The sequence below is a fragment of the Ictidomys tridecemlineatus genome, chromosome 1, assembly GCF_052094955.1.
Source record: "Ictidomys tridecemlineatus isolate mIctTri1 chromosome 1, mIctTri1.hap1, whole genome shotgun sequence".
Lineage (NCBI taxonomy): Eukaryota > Metazoa > Chordata > Mammalia > Rodentia > Sciuridae > Ictidomys > Ictidomys tridecemlineatus.
Window position 1 is genome coordinate 17,422,703 of NC_135477.1, and position 13,939 is coordinate 17,436,641.

Consider the following 13,939-nt stretch of genomic DNA (forward strand, 5'->3'; position numbering starts at 1 on the left):
GATAGAAGAGGAGGGTTCGTGAACCTTCCAATCTCTGCATCTCTGAGACTCTGGCCACTTCTTCCTGACCTTCCATTTAGTGGTCATATTCCTTTAAAAAAAAAAAAAACTACCATGTGTCATTTTAATAGTTTGCCATTTTTCACCTTGAGACAAGAAAAAAAGTTATAAAGTAAAAATATTTTATCATGCTGTTTTATCCGTATGTATTATTTGTAAGTGTCAGGAGATAAAAGAATAAGTATTATCATGTTCACATAGCATAGATTTTCTCCAGTTAAATTCATCCAGAAAATTTCTCTAAATGTGTAAAATTTAGCTGTGAGAATTTTAGTTTTTGTAGCATTTTGATAATAATTTGGAATGAACGTATTTAATATAACTCCAAGTTGTATAGTTTTAAAACTTTAGTCTTGTAATAACATGGCACCATTGATCAATTTTTGCTGAGAAGGTTGGTGAGAAGGTAGCCCTATTATGGGCCATGTGCAATTTCAGTTGAAAATGCTGCGTGCATATCAAGCCCTTGGTCATAGAAATGACAATTAAGCTCTAAAAATAATAATAAAAATTGTGTGTTGAAAGTTTATTGTTAACACTGAAGACTCAGGAAGCCAGGCTGTGGGAACTACAATCCCTGCTTCAACCTCCTTGTGAGTCATCTTCACACATGTGAAATTGGGCAGTAGTAGATCCCTCTGACAGACTATGGGCTCAAATTAAGTTATATGTTGGACATTGCTCAGACCCATGCTTGCCCCATTCCACAAGTGTTCATGTGCATATAATTTAATGAATAAATGATGATTTATAATAATGTGATCACACCATGTTCAAAGTAAGGCCTGGTTTTAGAAAGGTGTTTAGATGGTTAGAGTTGCATCTGCTTTAAAACTCTCCAACACAAGGCTGCGATGATATCACAGGAGCAAGGAGCTTCATCTGCTTCGTACTCCAAGACACATGTCCAAGATAGAAAGATGGTGAGCCACTGAGGTGTCCCCAGGCTGCCCCTCTGCTGTGTCCATCTTCTCCAAGAATTTGGAAGCTCTTTCCTGCATGCAGCACAACATGGAGCCCAGGACCAAAGCCACTAGGTATACTGACACCCCAGGACCCATACAAGCTGCAATCTAACCCTTATTCTGTTTGTTTTTCTAAGTTTCCATCCTAAACACACCCTTCTTTCCTTTTATCATTCTGATATCATCAAAATATTTCATCCCACTTTCACAGCATTTAGACATCTTTTAATACAAGTTTATATTTCATTCCACCTAATGCCTTTGTTCAACTCCATTTTGTGATTAAAATATTTCACAAATTATTTCCTCTCTAATGATTCTGATTAGATTAAAATTGAATCACAATTCCATAGATTCAATACAGAGATGGGAGATTATTTTAGAATTTTGAAATGTATCAACGGAAGTCACCGCATTAGCAAAATAAAGGAGAAAACCCATACAATCTTCTCAACAGAGGCAGAAAAGACCCTTGCTAACATCCAACACCTATGCACAATGAAGGAAAAAAGATTTATATAAATAGGAATAGGAAGAAGTTCTATAAAAGAATATTTACAAAAACATCTATAGCCACAAAATATGAAAGAATCTCTTGCTGAGGTTGGCGGGAAGAGAAAGGTGTGTTCCATGTGTACACCATGACCACATGTTTAATGCTGTGTTGTAGGTTCCTGGCAATGCTATAAAGCAAGAGAAACAAAAGAAAGGTACAAAGATTAGAATGTTATTAGAAGATTATTTATATGTGATTGTACACATCAAAAATTCATACCCAAGGAGAGGGAAGGGAAGGAAGGTACATGAGGGCAGGAATGATGGTGGAATGAGATGGACATTATTACCCTAGGTACATGTAGAACTACACAAATAGTGTGACACTACATCGTGTACAACCATGGAAATGTAAAGTTGTGCTGCAATTGTGTATATTGAATCAGAATGCATTCTGCTGTCATATATACCTAATTAAAATCAATTAATTAATTAAAAATTAAAAAATTCATACCTGGGGTTGGGGTTGTAGCTCATTGGTGGATATATCACCCACCACGTGTGAGGCACTGGGTTTGATCCTCAGCTCCACATAAAAATAAATAATTAAAGGTATTGTGTCCATCTATAACTAAAAAAGTTTTTTTTTAATTCAAAACTAATGCAACTTATTATTGTAAATTGGATTTATCAGGGCTACTGATACAAGGTTAATAACAAATATCAGCTGTGTCTATATACAAGTTTAAAACCATTGGAAAATTAAAATTTAAAGCACCATTTATAATAGTATTAAAAATATCAAATATATAGGAATAAATATAATTATAGGGTAAAAGTTTTCTGGAGAGTGAAAACTATATTTTTGGTGGGGGGTGGTAACAGGGATTGAATTCAAGGGCACTTGACCAATGAGCCACATCCCCAGCACCCCCACTTTTTTTTTTTTTTGTATTTCACTGAGGATCTCACTGAGTTTCTCAGAGCCTTGCTTTTGCTGAGGCTGGCTTTAAACTCTCAATCCTCCTGCCTCGGCATCCTGAGCTACCGGGATTATAAGCATGCACCACTATACCTGGCTCTATAATGAAAACTAACAAATAGTACTGAGAAAAATTTAAAAGGACCTAAATATTCTGAAATTATTTTATATTAATGGATTTAAACTTTCTGTATGGATTAGAAAATGTCACTTCTCCCCATATGGATTCAGTCCCAATCAAAAGTTCACCAGAGTGTGTGTGTGTGTTTTTTTTTTGTGTGTGTGTGTGTGTATTAAGGATCTGATTCTAAAATATTGATGTTGAAAGGTGAAGGGTGTAGAAAAATAATCTTAAAGAAGAACAAAGTGGAGTACTTCCACTAACAAATATCTTCATTAAAAACAGAGTCATACTGGTGCAAAGACAGAACCAAAAGTCCAGACTCAGAGTCACATACATACATATGGTCATACTTTCTGTAGGTGAGTAGTAATCCTATGAGTTATCTGGTAATCCTGTGACTTAAGACAAAGGTATCAATGTCTCTATGTCCAGTATGATTCCATTTATAAAAATCACAAGAACAGGAAAAAATAATCTTTGATATTGATAGAAATTAGAGTAATGATTACTTCTTGGGGCACAAGGGAACCATGTGCATGATGGAAACATTCTATGTTGCCGCCGTCAGGCTGCAGCAAATCAACCGGGGGTGACGAAAAACTTGTGTACGTTGATACAGCAGGAGTGGGAGCCGTTTATTGTAGGACTGGAGGGATATTTATACATTCCACACAGCTTATCTAATTAACATAAACTAGATACAGCAGTCAACCAATAAGGAATCTCCACATTTAATGGCTCACTGGCGTTACTTCACAAACCACTCCCTCTGGCATTTTGCCAGGCATCATCCAGACTTGTTTACGGACTCTAACATTCCCCTGGCAAAATGCCAGGCGCCATCCTGACTTGTTTACAGACTCTAACACTATGTCTCTTCGAGATTATATGTACATGGGTCTATACATATTTTAAAACTCACATGCTGTATGCTTGGGGTTTCTGTACTTACTGTGCATGCATTTTTCTACATTAAATTAAAAGAATGTAATCCAGAGTCTGCTCCATGTTTTGATGTTTTACTGTTGACCGCTTTTAAGCCTCTTGCCTCTCTCTTTCACTTCTGCTCCACCTGGGTCAACTGAGGAAAAGACCTGGAGACATCCTACCTTGATGCTGATTCAAGTCATGTAGCCCCTGCCCAGGCCTGGGACAATCCTCTGCAGCTCCAGCCACTAACCACTAGAAAAAAAATGCAAGACAGTCCTTCCTCCATTCTCTCAAGTAATTTGGGATCATCTTGGAGCTTCCCTGCTATTCCCAGAAAGTCTCTGTAGGTGAGTGGTAATCCTATGAGTTATCTGCTTACCGTGTGTCCCATGCTATCAGTCTCAACATGGAGCCAACCTTTCACTGGGAGTCCACCCTTCACCTACAAATGCCACAAAGAAAGTGCTTTTGCCTTTTTTTTTCTGTTTTATTTTCTCCTGCATCCTCAGTACTTAAGCAGCGCCTTGTACAAAACGGTTAATAAATATGTGTTCACTAAATAGTTATTTGGTAAGTTCAGGGTCATAACAGGTCATTTGGATTGGTAGAAGGAGATGGGAGAAGATAAAGGTAGAAATCTCAGTGTATATACCTGAACCAAAAAATAAAGATCCCCTAAATCAAGCCAATGCCATGGGAGATGTCGAGAACGGAGGAACTATATTCAAGGTGAAATAAATCCACTTAGGTTTATAAAAAAAAGAAGCCACATGGTCCATGAAGAAAAATAAACACAAATTCTAGGGTAATGATATCAGGAATATCACTTCTCATTACATGAACTGCAGGCAAGCAGGTCTCTATGAACTACTCCACCCTTCAGTGAGCACCCTGTGGCACTTGCTTGAAAACATATAAAGCCCCAAACCCAAATCCCTGCAGTACTGTGGCCGCTGACACTGCCTCTCCATAGGGTGTTTTCATCCCAATCAGCTTAGTGATGTTAAAAGGGACACTAGAATCCCAGGGGTAGAGGTTTGGTCAGGAGTGTGGCCAACAAAGTTGAACGGATGGATAACTTGTCGGAACTGGGAGGTCCCCTGAGCTTCCCATTGAAGCCGAGTCAAAGTGCCAAAGCTTCTCTATAGAAAAATCTTCCCCACCAGGCACCAGGGCCCAGCAGCCCAGCCTTCCCCTTTGGCCTGCACTTCCTCACTATCAATGGCCCACACCCCTTGTCTTAGAAGAGCCCTCCGTGACAAGCAGTATCTCTCATTTCTAAGGTAGGTCTCACCTGCTGGTGCAGAGCCTGGGGAATGTCCAGGACCCCTGGGATCTAGCTAGTTGTGGGCAGCAGGGAGGTCCAGGTCTCCAGTCAAGTGGCTTTGTCTTTGTCTTTTTGCTTTGTCTTTGTCTCCAGTTAAGTGGTTGGTTCTTTGTCTTTCCGTGGTGAAGTGGGATGTCCCCTGAATGGGGTCAAGCGACAGGACATATATAGCTTTATTTGATCCATAATTTGACCAGGTATATAAATATAGACTCTTTTTAATAGGCAAGAAAGTAGGGCAAGAATCTTTAGAACTCGAAGAAGGAAGGGGTCCTACTTTTTCTTTTTTGATATCCTGGTCCCCATCTCAATCTGAGAGAAAAACCAGAACTACCCTGGAACAATGGAGGCTCATGCAGGCAGAAGGCCACTCAGAATGCAAGTCACTCCTCCCTCTGTGTTAAATTTTAATAACTCTTTTGTCTTCCAGGGTGAGACAAAAATGTACAGATGCTACCTTTGAATATAAATATCATGCAAGGCTTAACAGAAGGAATTATACAAATTAACACTGGCTCCACAAAAGTTTGCTTTCTGGAAGTAAAACAAAAGCATTTCCTAGGATCCTGCTAATGAATAGCCACTAAAGAAAGCTCAAATGCTGTGAGAGCTACTTTTAGAATGGGGCTTCTGGGATAAAAGATAATCAGCAGTACTGGAGCTTTTGGGAAGGAATTGCAATGATCTCAGCTAATGTTTTCTCCATTAATTCTTAATTGTCCCAGCAGAAAACAAGGACTGGATATTAATAACTAGCATTTACTAAGCACCGAAGTACCTCAGTCACTGTCTTAAGTGTTTTCCTCACAACCATCCTGTGATCCAGAAACAGAAGCACAGAGAAGTTAACTGAGTCAACTAGTAAGACATAAAGCTGAGATTTGAACATGGGCTCCATCCTCCCCCCCACTACTGCAGGTCACAGAATCTGGCTTGGCCCTATTGCATATGCCCAAACCACGTCTCATACGCGTGCCAAGTTGCAGTTGACCTGAGGGCAGAAGTGAACCTGAGCTGGGGCTTCCGATGCTCAGTGTGAAAACATCTGACCTATTAGCAAGATGCCCATTGAGGATGCAGGTTGAGATGGAGGTCGCTTAGCTTACCTGCCAAGAACGGGCCATCGCTGACCTAATTCAATCCCACTCTTTACAAAACGGAGGCCCAAAGAGGAAAAGTAAACTGCTTCAAGGCCACATGAGTAGGAAGTAGCCAAGCCCAAGCAGTGCTCAGATTTTCTCCTTTCTCACCACATGCCCCGGGGAGCCTTGCTGCCTTCGGCTTGTAAGGAAACGGACTGAACTCCCCAAGGCCAGTTTGACAGTGTTGTTGGGAACCACCTCTGGGCTGACACTCACAAGTCATCTTTGAAAGCCATAAAACCTGATTTCCTAGCAGGGAATACTAAAGATCAGTAGCAGCATCTCTAAGCCATTCCTTACCTATGAGCTTTCTCTTTGGGGAAAGGTTAATTTTCAAGAGAATTATATAGTCAGAACATTCCTTCCAGCAAAAGTTTCTAGGCCTTCATCAACCACAAAGATCTCTGCTGATTATTCTCACCAATGCACCACTTTATGGTCATGTGAACATTTAGTGCCTACTTAGCATTGGTTGTTTAGTGGCCAAAAGTACTTAATGCAGCTTCCCAAGGTATCTAGAATTACCCCCAGGGAACAGTTTTAACACTAGGAAAATCTCTGTCGCTCAGGCAACTTTCGAGCAATTTGAGTAAGAAGATCCATCAACTCTTCAGGGTACCCTGTCATTTTTGGTAATTTGCCATTTGGGGCAGCCGCTAGCACTTGAATGCACCCAAAAATGAGTCTCATTTTGTTTTGTGCTCCATTTCTCACTCCATTATCTATTACAAGTCCAATTTTGCAAAAAGGATCCTCTTCATGCAAGCATCACTGAGAACAGACAGGCACAAAGAAGAGGGGGACAGATGTACCTTGGGACAGGAGTCATGTGTGGAGCTTCATGTCAGCAGAAATAAACAGTAATTGTGACACCAAAATTAGTCATTTGGAAGGGTATCCAAGGAATATATATTCAATGAATCCAAGACTTTCCCAGATGTTCTGCTCACATAAAACTCTTCTTGGTTCATAAATTTGGCTTGAATTTGTTATCAATATTAAAAGATTCTTGTCCAGTTTTTCTTTTTTTCCTCAAGATAGACTTGGAAACCCCAGGGTTGTGCCTGACATCCAAGAGTTGTATACAGTAGGCATTCTCTACTGACTTGCTGGACATAAATCAGCACCGATTGTGTGCTAGGTATGGAACTAAGTGTTTGCCCACACTATCTTATCAACAGGGTCTACTCTGTAAGCAGCTCTGAGTATTCCATTCATTGTACAGGGAGTCAAGGAAGTTAACAGGTCCCAGATGAAACAGCTTGCCAGTGGTCATGTCAGGACACCAGATGTGCCCTCTCTGGTGCGGGAACCTCATAAGTCCCACACTGTGTTTCTGAGTTTGATAAAATCAGGTATTCCAGCCATTGAATATTTGGAGAACATTGCATGTGAACTGAGTTCAATAAGATACTAAGGCCCAATGTGACGTGGCCAGTGTACAATGTGCTTTTAGCTCTGACCTTTGAAACCTGCTTTACAATGGATTGTGTGCTCTTGAAATGCCATTTCTGATCAGTTATTTATGTGTCACATGAGGGATCGTGCCTCTCACATTACTCTGCACTTTTGGATTGTTTGCTCTTCAGTTTGCAAACTGGAGAACAGATAAGTGGGAGGGGAAAAGGAAATAGGAGACAAGACTGAAGATAAAGGTTCATAGCATCACTACAATACTCCCACCCTGTAACCACCAGCCACACCCTGTTGGAGAAAAACACTCAGCTTTCCTTGCTAGTTCTCTCATCATTAAAATGAAGGCTACAAGGAGAAAAATACTGAGGAAATCTTTCTTTTGAAAGTTTGTTCCCTGGGCAACATCAGCTCACCTTCTACCCTTTGACCTATCTATAAATCCTTAGAGCAATCTGCTTCCAACATCGGAACGCAGCCTCATCCTATCAAGGGCACATGAAAGCGTCCCTGAATAATAACTGGAGATAAGAGAAGGACTCCTTGGTTCTTCTTCTTCCAGCTTTTGTCTCTCTCATCAGAGAACAGCACAGGCTCTGCCAAGACAGACAATCAAAAAGGCACTACCAATGGGCCAAGAAAGTTGCCGCTTTGGAAAGAGAGATTTTTCCTAAAGGCTCTTCCTGTATTTGTTCACCTTCTGCTGTTACCATATGTGATCAGGCCAAGAAACAGCCAGAAACTGCTCAGAGCCTTTAATCCCTAGGGAGGCAGCTGGATTTTCTCTATTTTGTCAGAGATCATCAGACTAACTGAATATAAGGATAGTTTTCCTTAGAGACATGAGGAAAGGCCATGTGTTTCCCAATCAGATTCAGATTTGGTCAATCGGTGAATATAGGGACGGGGGGGGGGTGTGCTGTCAATTCCTTAGTGTCAATAACAAGATATTTATGGTCTTCCAATTAATAGGGGCCAAGAATATTTGCTCTGGTATTAGAGCCAACAATCAAGGCCCCGTGATCAACTTCCTAACAATGCCATGTCCTGCAGATGCTCGTGAGTGGTCTAAATCCTAGGAAAGAGGTTGACAACCCTTTGCCAGGAACAGTGGAAGAGCAAGTTTTGTCTCCAGAGAACTTGGACATGGCCTCTGTCCATGTTTTTTTAAGGGAAGAAAAAAAAAAAAACAGAAAAATCCTTGCCTTAAAAGTTTGAATTCCCAACTCTCTAATTTCCACCATTGGCGTAAATGTATAAATAGCATTCCTTAGTCAAGCTAAAGAAGATCACAGCAGGAAGCTCAAGAGTCTTTCCTGAAGTTCTCAGTCAGCTCTTAGCAGTTGGGTGCTTGTGGCTAAGACAAGATTTCACAATGTGGCTGAAAATGAGATGCCTTAAAGGTGATAATGAATATTTATCCAAGCAGGTGATGTTGAGTCTCACACCTACAACATGCTCTAAACAATTACTCAAGCTCCCAAAACACTCATAAACACAGTACTCAATGCTACCCAGAGCCATCCAGGACCAATTTTAAGGTGGTGCACCAAATCAGCTTCACCACTTTCTGGAACTACTTCCCTTATAAACCCTCTAACTCTGCCCGGATCAAGCCAGGAATCTGTCACAAAACCCCTGTCTGGAAGAGATTCTCAAATATTGTTTATCACAACAGATTAATCACATAGCTGACTAGAGATAAAATTTCAGGAGTGCCAAACCTCTGTTTGGTAATTCCTTAACTTGCCACAAGTAAGCAAAGAGTCTGAAAAAGTATTGCTTGAAGATGCATTAAAGCATCTGTTCAAGGTGAGACTCCTTATCTTTATAACCACAGAGAGAGGGATTCTGGTAACACAGGATTCTATAAAATTTGATTTTAGATTTGCCCCATTTACAGAGGGCCAGGGTTTCCCCCGCTCATGTTTTTCTGAGCAGGATCTGACTAGGTCTCTGATCTTTGTCTTAAAACAGTCAGATCTCTTTCAAGCTCTCTTACCAAAATTGAGGGAAATCAGCACATATGACTCCATTTTTTCCAAATCTCCCTTTCTCTTTTTCTTTCTGCATAATATCTACATGATTATAAAGAGAAAATCTAGAAACCTCTGGCTTTGGAGCTTACTTCTTGCCTTCTGTCTTGCTCTGCTAAAACAATTCCAAGAAAAATTTCCACCTTTCAACTCTTAGCTGGAAATCAGCAACCGAATGTCATTGGAGGATATCAAATGCTGGTGTTTGGCAAAACCCTTTGCACATCCGGTCAATTTGTTTTGTGTTGGGAGGACATTTAATCGATATCTGTCTGGTTCACTTACACATGTATCATCCTAAAGTCATTCTGAAAGAACCATTTCACTCCCAGGAAACCTTTATACATCTGTTCCTAGAGATATATAAAAGGCATCATAAATCTTCTTGTACCAAGACAATGACCATTCAAATTCCCTACATATCAAAAGCTTTGGGAGATAAAAATCAGGAGTGCTGTAAACATCCAGCATCATAGAGTCTCCCATCCTCTGAAGTGCATAATGACCCATCGTTTGACTTTTTTTTCTTTTTTAAATAGAGCCCAGGGAAGCTACTACAAGGAGAAAATAGAGAAGTAATCGATTTCTCATCAAACAGCTTTCCAAGTCCTCTACATATGAAGTGTCCCTTCCCATGGCCAAGAAGAAACCAGCTCAGACTATAGACAGACAGGAATAATCTCATTTCATCCTCTAAGGCAATCTTATCTTCCGAACTATATGATGCAGGCACTACATTTGGGCCGCATGTTGATCTACAAATGCATCTCTGTCATTAAAAAAAAAAATTCCTTAAGCACCATGTTTAAAATGAAAAGTATTAAAATCTAGAACAAAAAAAAAGACCCTTAGATGCCATTCAATTCACTTTTTTTCATCATTAACATTCAGTAATGCACTCAAATTTCTTATAAAATGACAGCAATATTCATTAACATATTTCAACCAATCAGGCACTGTGGGACTGCTCGCCCCTATCATCTCATCTGATCCTCACATCCATCTTATAAAAAAATATGCAGTCAACAGCCTATTTTGGAGAGAAGGGAACTCTGTAATCTTACTGCTCCTAAGTGACACAGTATTCTACCTCTAAGGACAATGGGAACATAAACATCTCAGAAACTTCAAACAATAAAACAACCTACTAATTTACCCTATTGCAATATTTTGAGCATATGACTTTTTTTTTCCGAAGCTCTCATCATCTGTACAGTAATAATGAATGTTTCCTGTTGTAAATTAACATTGTATCAAACATTTTCCATGTTACTATAGAAACCTCATGATAGTCATTTTTCTTTATTTGCTGCATAGCATTTTACTGTGTGGATAGACCATAATTTACTTAAGTATCATCCATCTGACTTAGCAGTTAAGTTGTTTTTGTGTTTCATCTAATAGTCAAAGGATCGTTGAACACCTTTGCATTTATAGATGCTTTCTTAGAATCTACCTGTTCAAAACTGGCACACAGAAATGGAGCCACTGGGTCAAGGAGTATCAATCTTTTATAGCTCTTGCTAATCTATTATATTACTTTCCAAAATTGTATATTAGTATCTATTTGATATTGTCTTTTCCGTGAAATTCTCATTAGCATTAGGCATTATCTTTAATGTGTTCTAACAAGTAAAAGCAAAAGTAGTGGTTCGGTAATGTATACAACTGCAATTCTCTGACTACTAATGAGATCAAAACTTTTTCCACATTTAAATTTTTTATGAATTTCAACAGTTCTAAAAAATAGTCTTTCCAAGTTTAATTTGGGTGTATTTCTGTGAGGAAACAAATACTGAGATAGAACTAGTGCTAAAGACTGGCTCTATAATCAATATATCCACTCAGCATATGTTAGATAAATAAATAAATGAAGAAATAAGAAAGTATCCAAGTTTTCTTCCACTAATCTCATTGCCTTCCCTATACCCCTCTGTTTTTTTTCCTAAATTCTGATGTTTTTTTTCTAAGTCAATCATAGGAAAGTAAATTAATATCTTATTTCAGAGAAACAGTGCATCTGACATTTTAAAAAGCAGTAGAATGATCAAAATAGACCAGACTGGGTCTGGTTCTAACTCTGTCGATGTGGAGCTGCATGACCTCAGGCAAGGCGAGCTCCACAGTTTCCTCCTGTATGGGAAACAGGGCTTGAGTGAACGCTTTCTCTCTCCCACGTCTCCCTGATTGCAATTAGAACACAGTAAGCCACATCAGGCATCAAATCAGGTTGTAATTCCCCCGTACCTGAAGGACCCAAAGCCATGCCACAAAACACTGAGACATAAAAACACGTTGTGAAGCCCCAGAACACTTCCTGCCAGGTGAGTGCGGGGAACTCGAGTGCATCTGGCAGTGACGATACCAAAGGCAAGGTTCTTCACTTGTCAGGTTCCAGCTTCACCGATCACCATGGCTTTTCAGAGTCAGTGAGGCATTGATTCCCTTTTGTCTAAAAGGAAAAAAAAAAAGGACCTGGCAGTGAAGAGCTTGGACCAGGTCAGACAGCCTGGGTTTGAATCCTTCCTTCATATTTTCCTAGCTCCAAGGCCCTGGGCAAGTTACCATCCTGCCTGAGCCTCAGTTCAGGCTCCTCAAGTCCCAGACATCTGCAACTTTGGGATAAAAACTTATCTCCTTCAGAGAACACTGTTGTGGATTCAAGGACGTGGTGTATAAAGTTCTTGCCACATGCCAACCCCTGTGCAGTAGGCTCAATGAAGATTAGCAGTAACATCACCTCCATCATCAAATTCATTAAAACACAAGAAGACATTTCTCAGAATCACAAAAGGTGATTCAAAGGAGACTCAAATGCCATACTCACCCCAAAACCTCTGAGCAAATATAAAAGTGACTTGTTTTCCCCTTTCAGAGGACTCTCTTTGAAGTGCCCAGAACCTCTGCAGATGTCGCTCCCTGGGACACATTTTCTGGGCTGAGCTAGCTGCCGTCTTTTCATACACCAAACACCCCGTGGTGCTAATCGAAAATTAATCTATGCGGCCCTTAGTACTTAAACTAGGCCCAGAGTCCTGGACCCAGTCTTGGCTTATTATCCCAGACTCCAATCAGCTCCTTAAACTGTTATTTCCCTGATCTATCTACTTAAGACTCCACGAAGTGGTTGAAGGTGTTTTCAGAGGAAACTGCTAGAGGCTGATTCTGAAAACCCTCAGCATAATTAAACACCAGAGATTCACCGAGAACCAGAGGGACTTTGGGTCACAAATTGCCACAGGGAGTGTTTGCATGATATTTCGCAGAATATTCATTTCTTTTCGGCAGAGGCAGAGGGATCCCTTTGTCAGTCGACACATGTGCCTGCATCTCTTGGCCGAATTATTTCTTTGGCTAATTGGGAGACAGAGAATTGGAGAGAAGCTTGAAGGTGCGTGCTGATGAATGATCAGCCACAGAGAACAGAAGGCCTTCCTCTCAGCTCAGCATTGAGTGCAAAGAAGGATACTAGCAGGAAAAGTCCCCTTCCGTGTCATGATGACAGATGGCTGCACAGGGATTGGGCTGCCAGGATTTTGTTTTTGTTTGTTTAGGTTTGGTTTAATTTGGTTTAGATTGATAGAGCTTGGAATGACGTTTGTATTTTTGTTTGTTTGTTTGTTTTGTGTATGTGTGTGTGTGTGTAAGCAAGTAAAGTGTCTACTTCAATTACTCTCCTTCCCACCCGCCTAGCTCAGAACACACATTTTGAGCACCAACATTTGAGCTCTTTGTCAAACACATTCACATATGTTAATTCTCAACTTCTTTTTCCATTGGGCTAAACGTAATCACAACACCTACCTTACAAGGTTGTGGTGAAGTTAAAGTCATTTGCCAAGGATATGAAATAGTAAAGACAGGGCCACATGAGGGTGGCGGCCCATGGAGGAATAGAGGAGCAAGGACAGCTTCTTAGACTCACCATAGAAGCCACAGGATTTACATAGCTAAGTGGGGTGAAGCGGGGGGTTTTTCAGAGCCTCTCACAGAGACTGGAGGTGAGATAAGAGTGAGAAAATGCAAGAGAAGTCTCCAAGATGAGAGGTGAGCCCCCCCCCCCGCCATTTTTGGATAGTTCACAGAGGTCAGAGTCTAGGCACATGGTTCATGTGTTAGATCAGACTGATGGACAATGGCTACCTGAAACCCTGTCTTGATAAGGTTCTGGAGCTTCAGGTTAGCTCAGTGGAGAAAAGTCCTGTGTCTGCTATGGGGGAAAAGGATGAGAGGTTAGAAAAAGCATGCCAGGTGTGTGCTACCTGCAGCATCCCCTTGCTATGTGAAGTTCCTAAAAATCCCTTGAGATACTAGAAAAAGAGCTGAAAGAGGCCAGTTCCCCACCTTCTCTATTCACCAAGGCGACTCTTCTGCCAAACGCTCATCTATTATTTAGCTCATAGTTTACAGGCTTTATCACTTTTATCAGAAAACCTCTTTGGCTTTTCTGGAAAGTACTTCAGGA

The 13,939-nt window shown here is 40.4% G+C and overlaps 1 long non-coding RNA gene across 1 annotated transcript; it reads right to left on the bottom strand.

The window, feature by feature from the left end:
* Positions 1-1,228: 1,228 nt before the first annotated feature.
* On the bottom strand, positions 1,229-11,919 carry LOC120885822 (uncharacterized). Its single transcript, XR_013425127.1, has 4 exons — positions 11,722-11,919; positions 4,851-5,022; positions 3,579-3,808; positions 1,229-1,708 (listed from the first exon to the last, which is right to left on the bottom strand). It is a non-coding gene; the product is annotated as an uncharacterized LOC120885822 (long non-coding RNA).
* Positions 11,920-13,939: the final 2,020 nt, after the last annotated feature.